Below are 16,196 nucleotides of genomic sequence, written 5' to 3'. Positions count from 1 at the left end.
GGGCCACTACTCTCTGCTCATTATGCACAACCTCTCTGCTGCTTTTGACACTGTGGACCACCATCTACGCCTGCAAATCCTTCACGCCCTCGGTCTTTGTGATACTGCCCTCTTCTGGCTGTCCTCCTACCTCTCTGACCATTCCTACTCTGTCTCCTCTTCCTCCCACTAACATTAGGAGTTCCCTAAGGTTCTGTTGTGGGACCTCTTCTATTCTGCCTCTATACTTCTTCTTTAGGTAAGCTCAACAGCTCTTTATACTTCCAATATCATCTTTATGCTGATGACACTCAGATCTACCTTCCCTCCTCTGACCACTCCCCCTCTCTCCTCACTAGTATCTCCAACTGTCTCTCTGCTATTTCTTCCAGGATGTCCCAGAACTTTCTTAAACTTATCGTGTCGAAGACTGAGCTGATCATCTTCCCACCCTCCCGCTTAACCTAATTTCCCACAATATAATTAATGTTTGTGAGGTTCTGGTTTTGTTGTGGACCCGGGGTGGTAGTAGGAGCAGACACTGAAGCAGGTTTGAAAGTAAATGTGGAGGAGTTTTATTGAGTGCCTTAACAGACATGAATGTGGTAAAACAGAAAGTCAGGGTATAGCACTAAAGTGCACTTGGGAGCTGTAGTGAGACAAATAAGAGAAAGTCCAGTTAGTGACAGGCAATGGAAAATGTCCAGGTAGTGACTGGTTAAATAGAAAATGTCCAGGTAGTGGCAGACAAGGGGAACTGTCCAGGTGGTGACTGATTAATGGAGAATGCAGACTGAGGAAGAAATATCCAGTAGAGTGTCAGTGGAGACAAGGTGCAGGGTGAACAGCAGGACTCAGGTACTCAATCAAGGGAAAGGTAATGGAGGATGCAAGGTAGTCCAGCGGGGTTGGAGCAGACAAGCAGGCAGGCAGGTAGCGTTTCACAGGTAACAGGTGGTGAGCACAGGGAACTCTCTCTCAGCTATGCTGAGAAACACATTGCACTGGCAATGAAGTGAGGCTCTGAACCTCCCTAACTACCAAGTGCTGTGCCGTGACTGGCCAGAGAGAGCATGTGACCAACCAGGATTGGGCGAGCAAATCACATGGCCAGAGGCAAGATGGCGGCGCCCATGCCAAACGGAATGGAAGCACTGCCAGGCCTCACCAGCCAAACATGACAGAATGCCCGCGCAGAGCCACGCACAGCCAATGCCCCTCGCCATACACCAGCACCACCGCCAGACGCCCCCCGCCACAGTGACCTCACAGGTAATACCCGTCGACCACCATGCCGAGAAACCCTGGTCGTGACAATGTTGGAACAACCATCTCCTCTAGCACCCAAGTAAGCGGTCTTGGAGTTATCCTTGACCTCCCTCTCCTTCAAAACACACATCCAGTACCTTTTGCAGTTGTGCCATTTTCTTCACAAAATTTTTTTTAGAATCAGACCCTTTCTCACCCGGATACTACAAAGACCCTCATCTACTCACTGGTCATCTCCAGATTGAACTAATGTAACCTCCTTCTATCTGACCTCCCTGACTCCCCACTCTGTGTACTCCAATCTGACCTCAAAGCTACTGCCTGGCTCATCTTCCTCTCTAAACATACTACATCTGCTTCCACTCTCCTACAAACCCTACACTGGCTTTGCTTCCCCTTCAGAACCCAATTCAAGTTTCTCACACTCACAAAGCCCTCACACATTCCTCTCCCATTTACATCTCTGACCTGATCTCCCTTTGCACTCCCTCTTCACTACAAATAAATGCCGCCTTTCCTGCCAACTAATTACTTCCTCCCACTTCCGCCTACAAAATTTTTGCATGTGCTGCTCCCTACCTCCAGAATTCTCTACCTTTCCCTATCAAACTCTCCAGCAGGCTTGCAGACATTTAGCTCCCTCCTTCCGGGAGGGAGCTGTCGGGCTTACAGGGCTGGGGGCGTGATGTGGCCAAAGGGGGCGGGGCCTGGCACTTGATGCAATGTTGGGGGTGGAGCATGGGGTGTGACAGCGCGATTGCGTCATCGTGGCTCCGCCCCCGGCTGCACAATGCTGTGATTAATGGCATTGTGCAGCCTGGGGCGGAGCTACGATTACGCGATTCAGCGCGAATCGCGTCACCGGCCCCCTGCTGCCGGGGTTTTTACTTAAAAGCACGGTGGGGTGCGGACACATCGCCGGGGCCGGGAGGATTGCCTGCCTTCCCGGGAGGTCGGGAAGGCAGGCAATCCGATTTTCGGGACCCGATTTTCGGGAAGCTCCCAACCAAATCGGGAAGGTAGGCAAGTATGCTCTCCAGCTCTCTACGAAACTTCAAACAAGGTCTCAAACCCCACTTCTTTATCAGAGCCATCCATCTCTCATCCTAACCCTCTGTCCCATGCTGACTGTTTACTCCATCTGTGTCACCCCTGTCTGTCTGCCCCTCCTCTTTAGAATGTAACACAAGCAGGGCCCTTTTTCCCAATGTGCTTTTCTTTCCCTTACTTATACTATCATTTACTGCATACTCCCAACAATGGTGCCTAACTGTAGATTTTTGCCTCCCTGCTGCTTATTTGAGTGTTATGACTGCTGATACAGCAATGTTTATAAACCTTGTACTTGTCCTGCATTCTATAGTACTGTAAGTTACTGTTTTCCTCTTCAGCTCATTTGTTTATGTACTGTACTTTCTTTGGCGATGTGGAACCCTTGTGGCGCCATATAGAGAAAAAATAATAATAATAATAGCCATGGGTCCTGTATTTGCTCTTTAAACATGTCTTCTACCAATGTGACCTGAAATTAATGCTTAGAAGAGTAGATAACTGTAGGTAGCATTTTCCTAATACTGTACTCTGATCACTTGTAAATGACTCATTACATCTGGCATTGTTGTCTACTTTATTTTAATAATTAATCAGACCACAATAGCATATTTCCTAGTACCAAAAATAAAGAAATTATGACTTACAAAAAAGCTTCTCAAAAACAAACCTAAGGAACAGAAGAACAGTAGTTGTGGAATTGGATTTATAGAAATAATGTAACAGGAGACAAAGTTAAAAAATTGGCACTGTACTGTAATAGCGTAGCCTTTCCACATTACTGTATTCTGTATTAAATTTTGGAACAAATAATACTTTGGCCAAAGCTGCTGCATCTATTAGGAGCCCTAAGGCCTACTTTCAAATACGTACCATTGAGTGACACTTTGAAATGCATTCATCCCTGTAATTCAAGAAACAAACTTGGCTTTCAGTGAGCATTTCATTATTCAGCCTCTAATGTAACATGTTGACTGTATAAAAGATGTTTGTAATTAAAATAGCTTCTACTTAAAGCAAGTCATAATAGCACAGCGAACAGCATGCCATGCAAAACATTGTTTAACGAATTAAACACATTACGATAATGGTGGAAGAAGTTGAGAGCATTGATATAATAAAGCAGGCTATTAGCTCTCTCATTTTAATATTTGATTAAAACCACAGTTTCATCACGTAGTTGTTTAATGTTTGTCTATGGTTTTTGTGACACTTTAAAGGCTTGACCTTGAAAAGTATTTTACCAGCAGTGTCCCGATATGTATAATATACTATAGAGCAGTATAATATAACATTAACTGTACAGATCCGGCCATATGTCACCCTTTACAATACGTGTATGAGGGAGAACCCCAAACTCCATTGTAATTTAGGTGAATTATGTCTCTATTATTATTTATTTTTTTAAGCAGAAATATGAATGCAGTATTACATTTTTGAAAGCTTAGTGAACAATACAAGTGTCCAAAACCCATAACTAGGGCTGTGCGAGCGATGCTGGCGGTAGCGGCGGTACCGTCACTCAGGGCCGGTGAATAGTATGAAAAAAAAAACATTTGGAAGATCATCAGACTAGGGCTCTATTTATTATCATTATTTTTACTAAAATAAAGTGAAAAAAGGTGTTTTCACACCCTTTCACATTATTTTAGTATCACCTAAAGTTACTAAAGGGCAATTGGAGTAGAATTCGTAAAAATTCTACTCCAAGCCCTAATTATCACATATTTTTAGTAATCCGATAACATTTCCCATAATTATAATGGGAAATGCACTCTGTCTAGTGGTTACTAAAAATAAATTGTGAAAAAAATACCGGGGGAGGCCCTGTGATAATAACGCCACCTGGAGGTGGCATTACCCAGGGTCACCCCCGGTTACCGGACTCCTGCTCCGCTCTAACATGCAGAGTAGAGCCCAGAGCCGGCCCCAGTGATCAGCTGTATGGTCTAAACAGACCACACTGCTAAAAAAAATAACTTACCTGAGTCCAGGGGACAATCCGCATTTTGAATGCAGATTGTAGTGTGATATTACCGACTGAATTCGCATTGCAAATTCAGCCAATATCACAGGGATTTACTAAAAAACTTTGCGCTAAAGCTCTATCCCTGCGAATCCCCTCCGCACACTTAACACGGTATTTTTGCAAAAAATACGGTGACAAGTGCCGGTGAATGCGCCGACCGGGTGCCACTAAGCCCCGCCCCCACCACTAAGCCCCACCCCCATGACTACAACTCCCCCGCGACCCTTCCCCTCCCCTTCCGTGACCCCCCCTCCCTTAATTACACTCACCTCCGGTGATCGGTGCTTCGGTGATATCCTCCGTGCTCCATTCAGTTGACATCCCATCCTGCACTGGGACCCGATCAGCTGATGACCGGATCACAGTGCAGGATGGAAGACCAGCTGACCGGAGAGAAGAAATCACCAGAGCCCCGATTTCCGGTCCCTGGGGTTTTTTTTTTTTTACTAATTTTTGTTTTCTTTTTTTACAGTGTATCAGCATGTGGTCTGTTTAGACCACACAGCTGATGACTGGGGCCGGCTGCGGGCTCTGCTCTGCCTTTTAGAGCAGAGCAGGAGTCCGGTAACCGGAGAAGACCCTGGATAACGCCACCTGCAGGTGGCGTTATTATCACAGGGCTTTCCCTGGTATTTTTTCACAATTTATTTTCAATTAATTTGGCCAGATCACATTTCCCATTACAATTATGGGATATGCGATCTGCTTACTAAAAATAAGTGATAATTAGGGCTTGAAGTAGAATTTTACGAATTTTACTCCAATTGCCCTTTATTAACTTTAGGTGATACTAAAACAATGTGAAAAGGGTGTGAAAACACCCTTTTTCACTTTATTTTAGTAAAAATAATGTTAATAAATAGACCCCTAAGGATCTCCGATAATTGATGCAGTCCCCCTCATTTTCAATCGCAAAAGCAGCTAGAAGTAAAGAGATTGAATTAGTGATCACTTTACTTTTAGCACATTGCTGGAACAGGCTCCTATCGGAACCCCCTGCCCTGTGAACAATTATAAATACTGATGATCTTTAATTATTTATTGCAACAATTAAAAATTATAATTATCATTACCAACTCCCAATAATTAATAAATATGTCCCTAAGTATCCCTTTAAATTAAACCTTAGACAGAACTCAAGTCAGAGCCTCTGCTGGACACCTAAAGTCACTGGTACCCATTTGATTTAGAGTATAGATGAATTGATAACAAAAGGCATAAAAATACAAAACAACACAAAGCAGAAAAAGATTTACGTCTAAACAAAGTAATCAAGGGAAAGTTGGCACTATTTTATCATTACATATCAATTAATTAATAATATAATCCAAAACATGGTTGTATGATTCTACGGTCATACATTTTGGCGAACAGGTATGAAAATAACACATTTGCTGATTGCAGTGCAGCTTTTGCAGCTAAAGCGATAGGGAAAAGGAGTTGAAACTTCAGTTTATGTAACAAAGTAATTGGGGATGTAAGATTTAAAAAATCTTTAAATTAGTGTTGACTTAGTAAACAGAGCCTTTGATTTAATGCCATTCTTCCTGTTTGCTTTCTAATCTCCTAACAATTCAAACAGCTCCACTTTACTAAAATGCTTTGTAAATACTTGGAATTAAAAACAGGCTGTTGTAATTGATTGTGTATGGAAGAAACTGGTGTTAAAATGAATTTCTGCCGCACTAATCTGTTCCAGATCAGAACTATATATAATATTTATGAAGGCTGCACCTGGGACTGCACATTCTCCTGAAATGCTCAGCTACAGAAGTTACTAAACAACATTTCTTGTTCCAGAGAATTCAGGTTTCCTAAACAAACTTGAAAGGTGAATTCAAATTTTAATTTATATTTGGATTGTATAAAATAAAAGTACATAATACTATAAGACAGACTATAGTCAAAAAGCTTTGTTGTACTTCTGCTACGAAATGTTACAAGTCATTCATGTGTAAAGTTTTACGTTAAAGTGTGAGATGCAATTTTGTTCCTCGATCTACCCCTTTAGGGACTGTTATGTGCACCAAATGGAATGCGGGAATACCGATGCCTAAACTGGTGATACTCGAGTTCAAAATGCTATAAAAACTGCACTTTTATTCAGATGTTTTTGTCAGACCCATAGTTAATGTGGACATAGGGATCAATTATCCCAGTTCCTGTGGTAGGCTTAATTGATGTCGTTATCCATCAGGAACAAGCTCGAGGTTTATACATTACAATGTGTGTTCTGACATTAGGCACACTGTTAGCAACACACACACAAACACCATATTTTAGTTCTTAGTTTATATCCCTCGCAGATACCAACAGTCCCCCCAAAAAAAACACCAGAAAGAAAGTAATTAATTCAATATTTTCTCTCTCATTTGTGTTTATATCAAACTGTCCCTACATTCTGGGCAGTGGGTAGAACCAAGAACTTGAGTTGACTAATTAGAAACAATATTAATATTGGAAGAACAGTAACAAATTGATCATAACAATGAAGTCAAAATAGTCAAATAAAAGCTAGATTAGTGAAATCGCAACTGCAATCTCTGACGGATCGCAACTGTGAAAATTTGCTAATGTCTCCAAAGCACTGCTGCCTTCCCATATTCGCCCGGTGAAGTGCAACAGCGTAAACATCGGTAACATGGACGCAGATGGGGCAGCCATGCAGCAAGTCTGACCTGTCTCAGACTCTCCTGACGCGCAGAGAGCTCGCATGCTGAGAAGGAGATGGCAATGGCTAATTTATGCACGTCCATGAAATGGCATTTAAACGGTCAGACACGCCTGCTATTCCATTGCCACTCCCCGTTACCCCCCACACAAACGCTGACTATCTTTCACTCACTTTGCGAGCAAGTCCTCTGTGTGAGCGTAATCACAAAGCAATCGTGGCTTTCACGCATGCACAATGGCTAAACATCGCTCAATCTGCGTGCTTATCGGCATTGCATGAATCTCTGAATCAGGCCCAGAGACTGCAAAATATTGGAAGTGAACACATTTATCTGGCTCTCTTGAACTACAATGGTGAACCTCAAGATCAATGAGCAATCTGCATACACATTTAGTACTGTATGTCTACATTTCACCTATTGGGTTTCTCAGACACCCAGGTATACCACGGTCACATCATGAACGATGACAAATCCTCCTCCACCACTAGCCAAAACAATCGGCTAATTTTCTATCATACAGCAAAAGATCAGATTTAATGCAAATCATTCTGAATTGGCAAAATAAGGACACAAATGGTATCATGATTAGTGCATCTCGTCAAATTTGCCAATTAAAATCTCTCCTATTATGGTCAGCTGACATTGGCCACACCTGGCTGTCCACAGACAGCTTGATCCTGGCGCCAAGCAGTCAGGGACACTATGGCCAAGTCTGAAAGATCCAGCGGGATGGGCTTCTCGTATATTTTATCTAGCACCATATATGAAATGACAGTTAGAAGTTGATTGGCTGCTATGGGCAACTTCTTCACTTATTCTCTAAAGAAGGTTTGATGCATCTCCCACTAAGGAAGCCTCTCACCATTTGGGCTGTATGGATGGATCCAACAGGGCCCAGGGCCAGATTCAGACCCGCTCGCGAGCGCACAGCGCTCGCAAGCGGGTCGATGGTCCCCCACTGCGCACGCCTGCCGGTTTTGGAGGCGGGCAAGGGGGTGGCTGGCCAAACGGAGGCGTTCCCGAAGGAACGCCTGCCGTTTGCGGGCGGCCTCAGTAGTGAGCTTCCGGCTTTATTAGAGCCAGAAGCTCACTGCGGCTTGCGATGGACGAGACGCTACCACAAGGGTCTCGTCGCAAGCCCGATGGTCGCGACCATCGCGACCATCACCTGGCCGCTCGCAAAAGCTGTGGGTGGTCACCCACAGCTTAGTGAGCGGCAAGAAGGCCGGCTCTGACATAAAAAAATGCCGCCCTGATTCAGAGCGAGCGCTTTGACAGAGCGTCCGGCTCTGAATCAGGGCCACAGTTAGCTCAAACGGATGATGACCACACAAACGATTAGATGTCGTCATCATCTAGTAAGTTCAAAATTTCTGAGCCAAATAGGCTGCAAATCGTGGCCAGTCCATGGTAAAATAACCTACATGGTCATCAAAATCACCATCTATATATGAATTTTAATAGTGGTTGATTTTGTTTGACTTCACAAATACTTCAAAGGACAAGGGTCCTGTCTGGAACTGAGGTGATGGATGGTGTTTGTACTATTAATTTATTTTCAATGACCGAAGTTGACACTTATACCAACCACAAACTGTAACACCTTTTCTAATCCTCGATGATATAGACTACATAATGTCGCTGATAACCAGATACAGGTACTGACTGTTTGTGACCCTAATAACTGATGGGTCCAGATGCACTCTACACATTTCATTGACACCAGTGCAGAACACCAGTCACAAAGGGATAAACACAGCAAAATCTGTCATTTCACACAAGCTAACACTTACCAACATTTTTATATCTCACATTGTATGTGATAATCATAACAACATATATTATAATGAGAAATGTATTTCTACTGATGGAAAGAACCCCCCAGGGTTATCTACTCATTAACCTCCTACTGATAAAGTCATATGTAGCACTGTCTTATTTACCTGTATATAAATAGCTGGCTATAGCAATAGCAGAAAGACCATGAGAGGTGATATGTGGTACATGATGCTGTGATAACACATAGGCAGTGTTGCAGTTATTTATTTGTGAGTGCATAAGGAAACAATATGAACACAGCTGATAAAACACAAATGCTGGGTACTCACTAGACCAGTGATTCCCAACCTCGGTCCTCAAGGCACACTAACAGTCCTGGTTTTAGAGATATCCATGCTTGAGCACAGATGGTTAAATCAAAATAACTGCGTTACTAATTAAGACACCTGTGCTCAAGTATAGTTATCCTTAAAACCAGGACTGTTAGTGTGCCTTGAGGACCGTGGTTGGGAACCACTGCACTAGACGATGTATACTCGGAAAAATATGGCAGCTGACGGGGCGACATATCGTATCTGCAGTACACAACAGAACAATGTAATGAAGGACGCCTGGGAAATGGCCCGACGCGCCCGCGTTTTAGCCGGAACTCCCAGTCAACGCCCCCAAAACGCTCTCTACCTGTCAATCACTTGCAATTAACTCCTCACAGCGAGCTTGATCGCATGTCATTCGCTGTGCGTGCACAATGCTGCTGCGACGCACGCGCAGACCACCGATAATCGCTCAACTGCGTGAAAATCGGCTCGAATTGGTTCAACTCTGATTCAGACCCATAGACATTCCTCATAGGTAACTTCAATGATCTTTCAAATTGTTAACCTAGGTGTTTAAACACTTTAATATTCACTGTCTTTAGACCTGGGTACCAACTGCTGAGAGGTGCTATACAGGAGATAACACATATTTCTATATACAAGCCAACTACTAGAGCCCAGCTCCTGCATTCATTGCAGTGGCATCTTGTATTTACCTATTAAGTAAAAAATGATAACGAAATGTCATTACAGTGAATTAGAGTTCACTAGAACCTAATTAGAACTGTTAAACTTTAGAAAAATAACAATGTCAAACAAAAAAGTCTGTGAAGAAACAGACAGCTTCATGGGCTTACAATGAAACAACTACAGTGTATTGTAATACCTCATCAGTTGTCAAACATCAGAATCAGACTGGACAGCCTAATTTGTCAATCAAACTATTGTTTAATTTTCCAGGTTTAATTGTATCGTTCATATGTAAGTAACTATTAGGAAAAAGTGCAGTTAAAGTGATATAATTGACCGATTTAGACTGTAGGCTTTTGCATTAAGAGATATAAGTGGTCTGAAATCTAATGGCTAACATGCTACAATACTGTACTCAGTACCATTGAGCAAAAAGCAAAAATAATTGAATTTTGCTCAGCATTCAGACAGAAAAATGGCATTGTTTTATTATGATGCTACTACACACAAGGGCATAGCTACAGTAGGTGCAGGGGGTGCGACTACTATGGGGCTCAGGCCGCCTCCAGGCCCACCCCTTGAACCCAGAAACTTAGTAGCTCCATCCAGGGGCATTTCTAGAGAGGAGGGGGCCCGTGTGCAGCCTCCGACACGGGCCCCCTCCTCTCTGTCCGGCGGGCGGCGAGTTGTGCGCGGCCAGCGCCGGAGTTATAAACTCTGGGCACTAGAGTGCGCCCAGAGTCTATAGAGTATGCACAGGTCACCGGGAAAATGGTTGCGGCGGCCATTTTCCCTGTACTGCGCATGCGCAAATGATGGGAAGATGGCCGCGGCGGCCATTTTCCAGTCATTTTTACATCGCTGGACCCCCGCGCCAACGTGGGACTCCGGTGAGGTAAGTAATACTATGGGTGCAGGGTGTGCACTGATCGGGGCTCCAGTGATGTCCTCCATGGCTCCAGTCAGCTGACATCCCATCCTGCACTGGGACCCGGTCACCTGATGACCTGGTCCCAGTGCAGGATGGGAGATCAGCTGACCGGAGGTAGGACATCACCGGAGCACCGTTCTCCGGTCCCTGGACTCAGGTAAGTAATTTTTTTTTTACAATTTTTTTTTTGTGCAGAGCCACACAGCTGTTTAGACCACACAGCTGATCACTGGGGCCGGCTCCAGGCTCTGCTCTGCATGTTAGAGTGGAGCAGGAGTCCGGTAACCGGGGAAGACCCTGGACAACGCCACCTCCAGGTGGCGTTATTATCACAGAGCTTCCCCCGGTATTTTTTTCACAATTTATTTTTAGTAACTACCATTACAATGATGGGAAGTGCAATCTGATTACTAAAAATAAGTGATAATTAGGGGTTGAAGTAGAATTTTACGAATTCTACTCCAATTGCCCTTTTGTAACTTTAGGTGAAACTAAAATAATGTGAAAAGGGTGTGAAAACAACCTTTTTCACTTTATTTTAGTAAAAATAATGATAATAAATAGAGCCCATAGTCTCCCTAATCCTAAAGTCTGTATATAAAGTGGCTATAATCCAATTCTGCCCCTAATATTTAACTGGTGTCATGACTACATCTCTGGCCATTCTTCCTCCCAGCATTAGCAAGAAGAGATAGAGCTGGCTGGGCCCATTGCAGCAGATATGCTTCCCTACAGCAGCAAGGAGGGACATGTGGTAACATTTTGCTATGGGGAGCCAATAGATCTTGCTATGTCCCTGTCTTCACCTTTTTAGTAGCAAACACTGACAAATAACATCTCTTACAAAGTTCTGCAATCAGAATAATGGCAGTGTTACTTCTTCTGAAAATAAAACAATACATACAATAAAATGTATATTGACTCTAATAAAATAAATGACAATTCTCAATTCTATTTCATTTGAAATAACATAGAATCTTAATAGTTTTTCAATAAAGTGTCATAACATTCAGCTTTAGAGCTACTGGCTGTCAGCTTCTTTATAGCAGTGGAACATAATTGCAGTCGTTTATGAAACTGTTGCACAGGAAAATAAGTGTCGTAAACCAAACTAACCAATCAGATGTTTTCTTTTATCTACTAAACACTGAAAATTGATTGCTAGAGCCCGATTGTTAACTAATGCCGCATGTCCACTTGCAGATAGTGGAACGACAGTACGATTACAACATTGTAATCGTACAGTCGTTCCTCATCTCCTGTATTGCCTACACTGAACGATATGTTGTTCAGTGCAGGCACCCTCCCTCATCCCTGAACACGACCAATCTGTCGTTATGGGCAGACTGACCGACATGTTCAAGCGATGATTGATGTCGGAACCAACCAGCGGATGCGCGCATTGCTGGTCGTTTCCGACATTAAGCTGCCCGATTTATGCACGATTAATGAGCGACTGAATGCTTATGATGTCATAATTGTTCAATCGCTCATTTATATCTGCAAATGGATACGCTGCATAACTTTGGAGTTACATAAATTATATATACCTGTATGAGGTCTGTCTAAAAAGTTTGGTGAATGGTCTAATAAATCTGTATGCAATGCTTGCAACAAGATCGCTCATGTGCGCTGACATGCATGGACATATCTGGACCTGCTCCCAGTTGGGGTTTGCCCGAGGCCGCCACCGCACTGCCATTGCATTCATTTCAACAGAGTGTCCCGAGCAGTGTGCATCGAATAGCAATGGAGCAACCACACAACATTAAGTTCTGCTTCAAATTGGGTAAATCGGCGACGGAGAGGCACAAAATGTTGGTGAAAGTATACGGGCAGGATGCTGTGAGTAGAAAATGTGTGTACGATTGGTTTGCACGCTTTCGCAGTGGCAAGGAATCGGTGGAAGACAAGCTCCATCGCTGTTTGACGCACGCTGCTCGGGACACTCTGTTGAGATGAATGCAATGGCAGTGCGGTGGCGGCCTCGGGTAAACCCCGACTGGGGGCAAGTCCAGACATGTCCATGCATGTCAGCGCACATGAGCGACCTTGTTGCAAGCGTTGCATACAACTTTTTAGACAGATATATATATCAGATACTGAAATTGATTAGAATTCAGAAAACAAAATAAATACTTTATGCTGCTCTGAAAATATGAAATAACATAACTGTGGTCTGTTTAAAATAATGACATCTGGAGCCAATGACATGTAGCCAAGAAAATTCTTCCATTTAATATTGGTCAAGATACAGAAGAGATTAACCAGCTGAAATTAATGCATTAGGCACCTAGGGGCAAGTGGGACAGGCTTGCTTACCCTCCGGATTTGGCCGGGAGCCTCCCGATTTTTGGGTGCCGTTCCCGCCCCCCCGGAAAGGCAGGCAAGCCTCCCGGCAGCCAGCAGCCCTCCCGACCTCCCCCCAGAATAAACTAAAAAACCCTGCAGTGGGGGGGGCGGTGACGCGATTCGTGCTGAATCGCGTCATCGTGGCCCCGCCCCCTGCTTCTCAATGCCGAAAATAACGACATTGTGAAGAGGGGGTGGGGCCACGATGACGCAGCTCCGCCCCCCAATGTGCCGTCAATGGCCGGGCACGCCCCCCGCTGTTAGCCAACAAACAGCTCCCTCCCGGAAGGAGGGAACCGATTGTCGGCAAGTATGAAGAGGGATCGCTGACATAGAAAGATCCCAACTCGGCTTCTGTTTGTCTGTCTTACTCTGCAGTGTAATCTCTTTATACTATTCTCCGCCTGAATTAAAAGAACTCTATAAAAGCGGTAATATAACTGCTGATAAATCCTGAAAGTTCTTTCCAGGCAGCCAAATGTAGTCTATGGAGCAATGATATTTCCTCATTAAAACAATAATGTAATATTGAACTTTGAATCCCTGCCAGATATTTTAATACAGATATTGTATTATATACCCATTATAAAAACTGATGCAGTAGCTCAGTCATGCGGAAAAGGAAAAGGAAAATGGATAATAATTTGTTATATCTTATAATTACTACAATGTGCTTTAGTTAGGATTAGAGTTAAAATATAAACTCTGCGGGTTTTAGGTTTGCACACTTGAGTAATATAAATCAGATTAAATAATAAAACCTTCAGATTTTTCCTTTGGAATGTCAGGCGTTTATAGTTGACAAAAATTTAAATCTACCTGTCACCTACACATAATGGAGGCAGCCATTTTGAGGGCTAATTGAATATTCATTAGAAGGAAGCTTATTTTATTTTTTTAGGAAACACTATCGCCCCCAAGGCACTTCAGTAGTCACTTCTTCTAAGCTGAAAAAATGTTCATGGGAATGTTGCATATAGCTTTGTTAGGATCCACAATATTAATATTTTCGTGCTGAACTTATATATGAACATTGCTTCGGTCCACAAAATGCCTGCCTTCGTTGAAAGTTTCAAATATTATCTGATATACAATATGATCTAATAACTAGGATATATGCAGTGTTTACATGGTGGAGTACTGCTATCATAAGCTATATATATGTATGTATGGTTTTTGATTTGTTTTTTGGTTTTTCTTTTCTCCCTTGGTAGACACACTGTTACTATATTATGTCCAAAACAATTATGATCTATATGTCTACTGTACTCTATGTATATCTATACTTTTCGTGATTGTTATTTTGATGTATTTGATTGTGCTTATGTGCAGTGTCTCAATAAAAGAAATTGTTTAAAAAAAACCAAAATGCCTGCCTCCACTGAATGTCACTAATACTTCCTATTAAAGGAATCAACATTAAAATGTTATTCAAATTAAGTACAGTTTCAAATCTATTCCTATAGAAATTGATGTTTTAGCTTCAACAAAGGCCACATTTGCAGAGTTGTGCAGAGCAGACTGTCGGGCCCAGGGCCATTGAGAGATCAACGGGGCCTGGGTACTGGGGGGGGGGGGGGAGTAGCCATCCCTTCACCCCCCCACCCAAAAAAAGCCCTGAAAAATAGTATACGACGGCACTTGCTACTAAGGGGACACAAGCCTCCAACAGTCTTGTGTAATCAGTACCTGCTCCACCCCCACCATGGCACCCCTGGTCATTCTAGCCTGCTCTCATGTCTCTTCACTCACATAATGTAATTAGATTTTTAAGTCTATTGCAAAGTTTTTTTTGGGACAGTGAAATAGTTGCATGCAGCTTGGGTCCTCAAAAGGAGAGGGGCCTCATTTCTCCTCTCGAAGTGCCCTGTGGCACCCCAGTATGGGAACCACTGGCATCCAGTTTGGGAACCACTGCTTTAGAGACATATATACAGATGGATTTCCATAGAGTTTCACTGAAGAGATATGAATTGATCGAGATCTCCACTCTACATCCTCAGTAGAATTCTTACATTTAAAGAGAAGGACCCATTGGAAGATGACCACTCAAACATTCCAGAATCCATTCTGTGTGGAGCCACAATCAGAGATGGCAATAGAGGAGAAGTTACATAACAATGTATGTGACCATATATGAAGTCCTTATACATGAGAGAACTATTGCTGAATTTATATATTGATGGAAATGTGATTACATACCTTTGAACATAATAGCAAATACCACATTTGCTTAGTGTTTGATATTGGCAGGGTGGCACCGTTTGTGATTTGAAGCTTTGGGGAAGTTTTCTGTCTAACTGCAACTATATATATAACATGGTTAGGAATCGGTATGATTTGCCGACTTTCACAATGTCGAAAATGACACTGTCAAGCAACTTAATGTTTAGCACAAAATAGTGACCTGTAATGCTAGTTAAAGCACCATAATGAAGAAGCATCATATTCAAATTTATACTGCCGACACAGTTGCAATGCAACTAACACCTGTACTCTATCGGCATACTGTGCTGGACACAACGCTGGCGATTATGTCATTGTTGACATTGTGATTGTCGTCAAATTAACTACCTCCCCATGGTTATACCCTATGGAACAAGTTCTAATATTATTTAAACTTTTCTTCTTTTTTTTAAAATAAATAAATTCACACCTATTTCCTAGGTGAGTCGAGTTTTGTTGGGTGTTAGAAGCAAAATGTTATACAGTAAAGGCTAAAACATTTCACCTGTAGTACAATATAGACAAATGGCTCTTCCAGCCAATCCATCATTTAAATCTAGCGGCTGAATCGCCAACAGGCTGCCTGTAACTCACACGCTATTACAAATACCCCAAAATGTCTATTGGTGCTCAGTGATAAACAGATGTTGCAACGCTTTTATCACCTTTGTATCATTTCGGTCCATTTGTATTAAAGAGAATTCCAAGCTCTGTCTTAGTTGCAATGCCTGCTCTATAGTGTAAAGGATTCTGGGAAAGCAATGTTATGCAACCATAACATCTGCATCCAATGTACCATGTGCAATACTGAACTGTATTATCTGGGATTACAAACACATCCGGATATCTTTTCATTTAAGACAATGAAGCATATAACATGATTACAGAAATAATGGGAC

This window comes from Taudactylus pleione, unplaced genomic scaffold (assembly GCF_031769625.1).
Source record: "Taudactylus pleione unplaced genomic scaffold, aTauple2 ptg000201l, whole genome shotgun sequence".
NCBI lineage: Eukaryota > Metazoa > Chordata > Amphibia > Anura > Myobatrachidae > Taudactylus > Taudactylus pleione.
The sequence above is the reverse complement of the archived record's forward strand: the minus strand, read 5'-3'. Positions refer to the sequence as shown.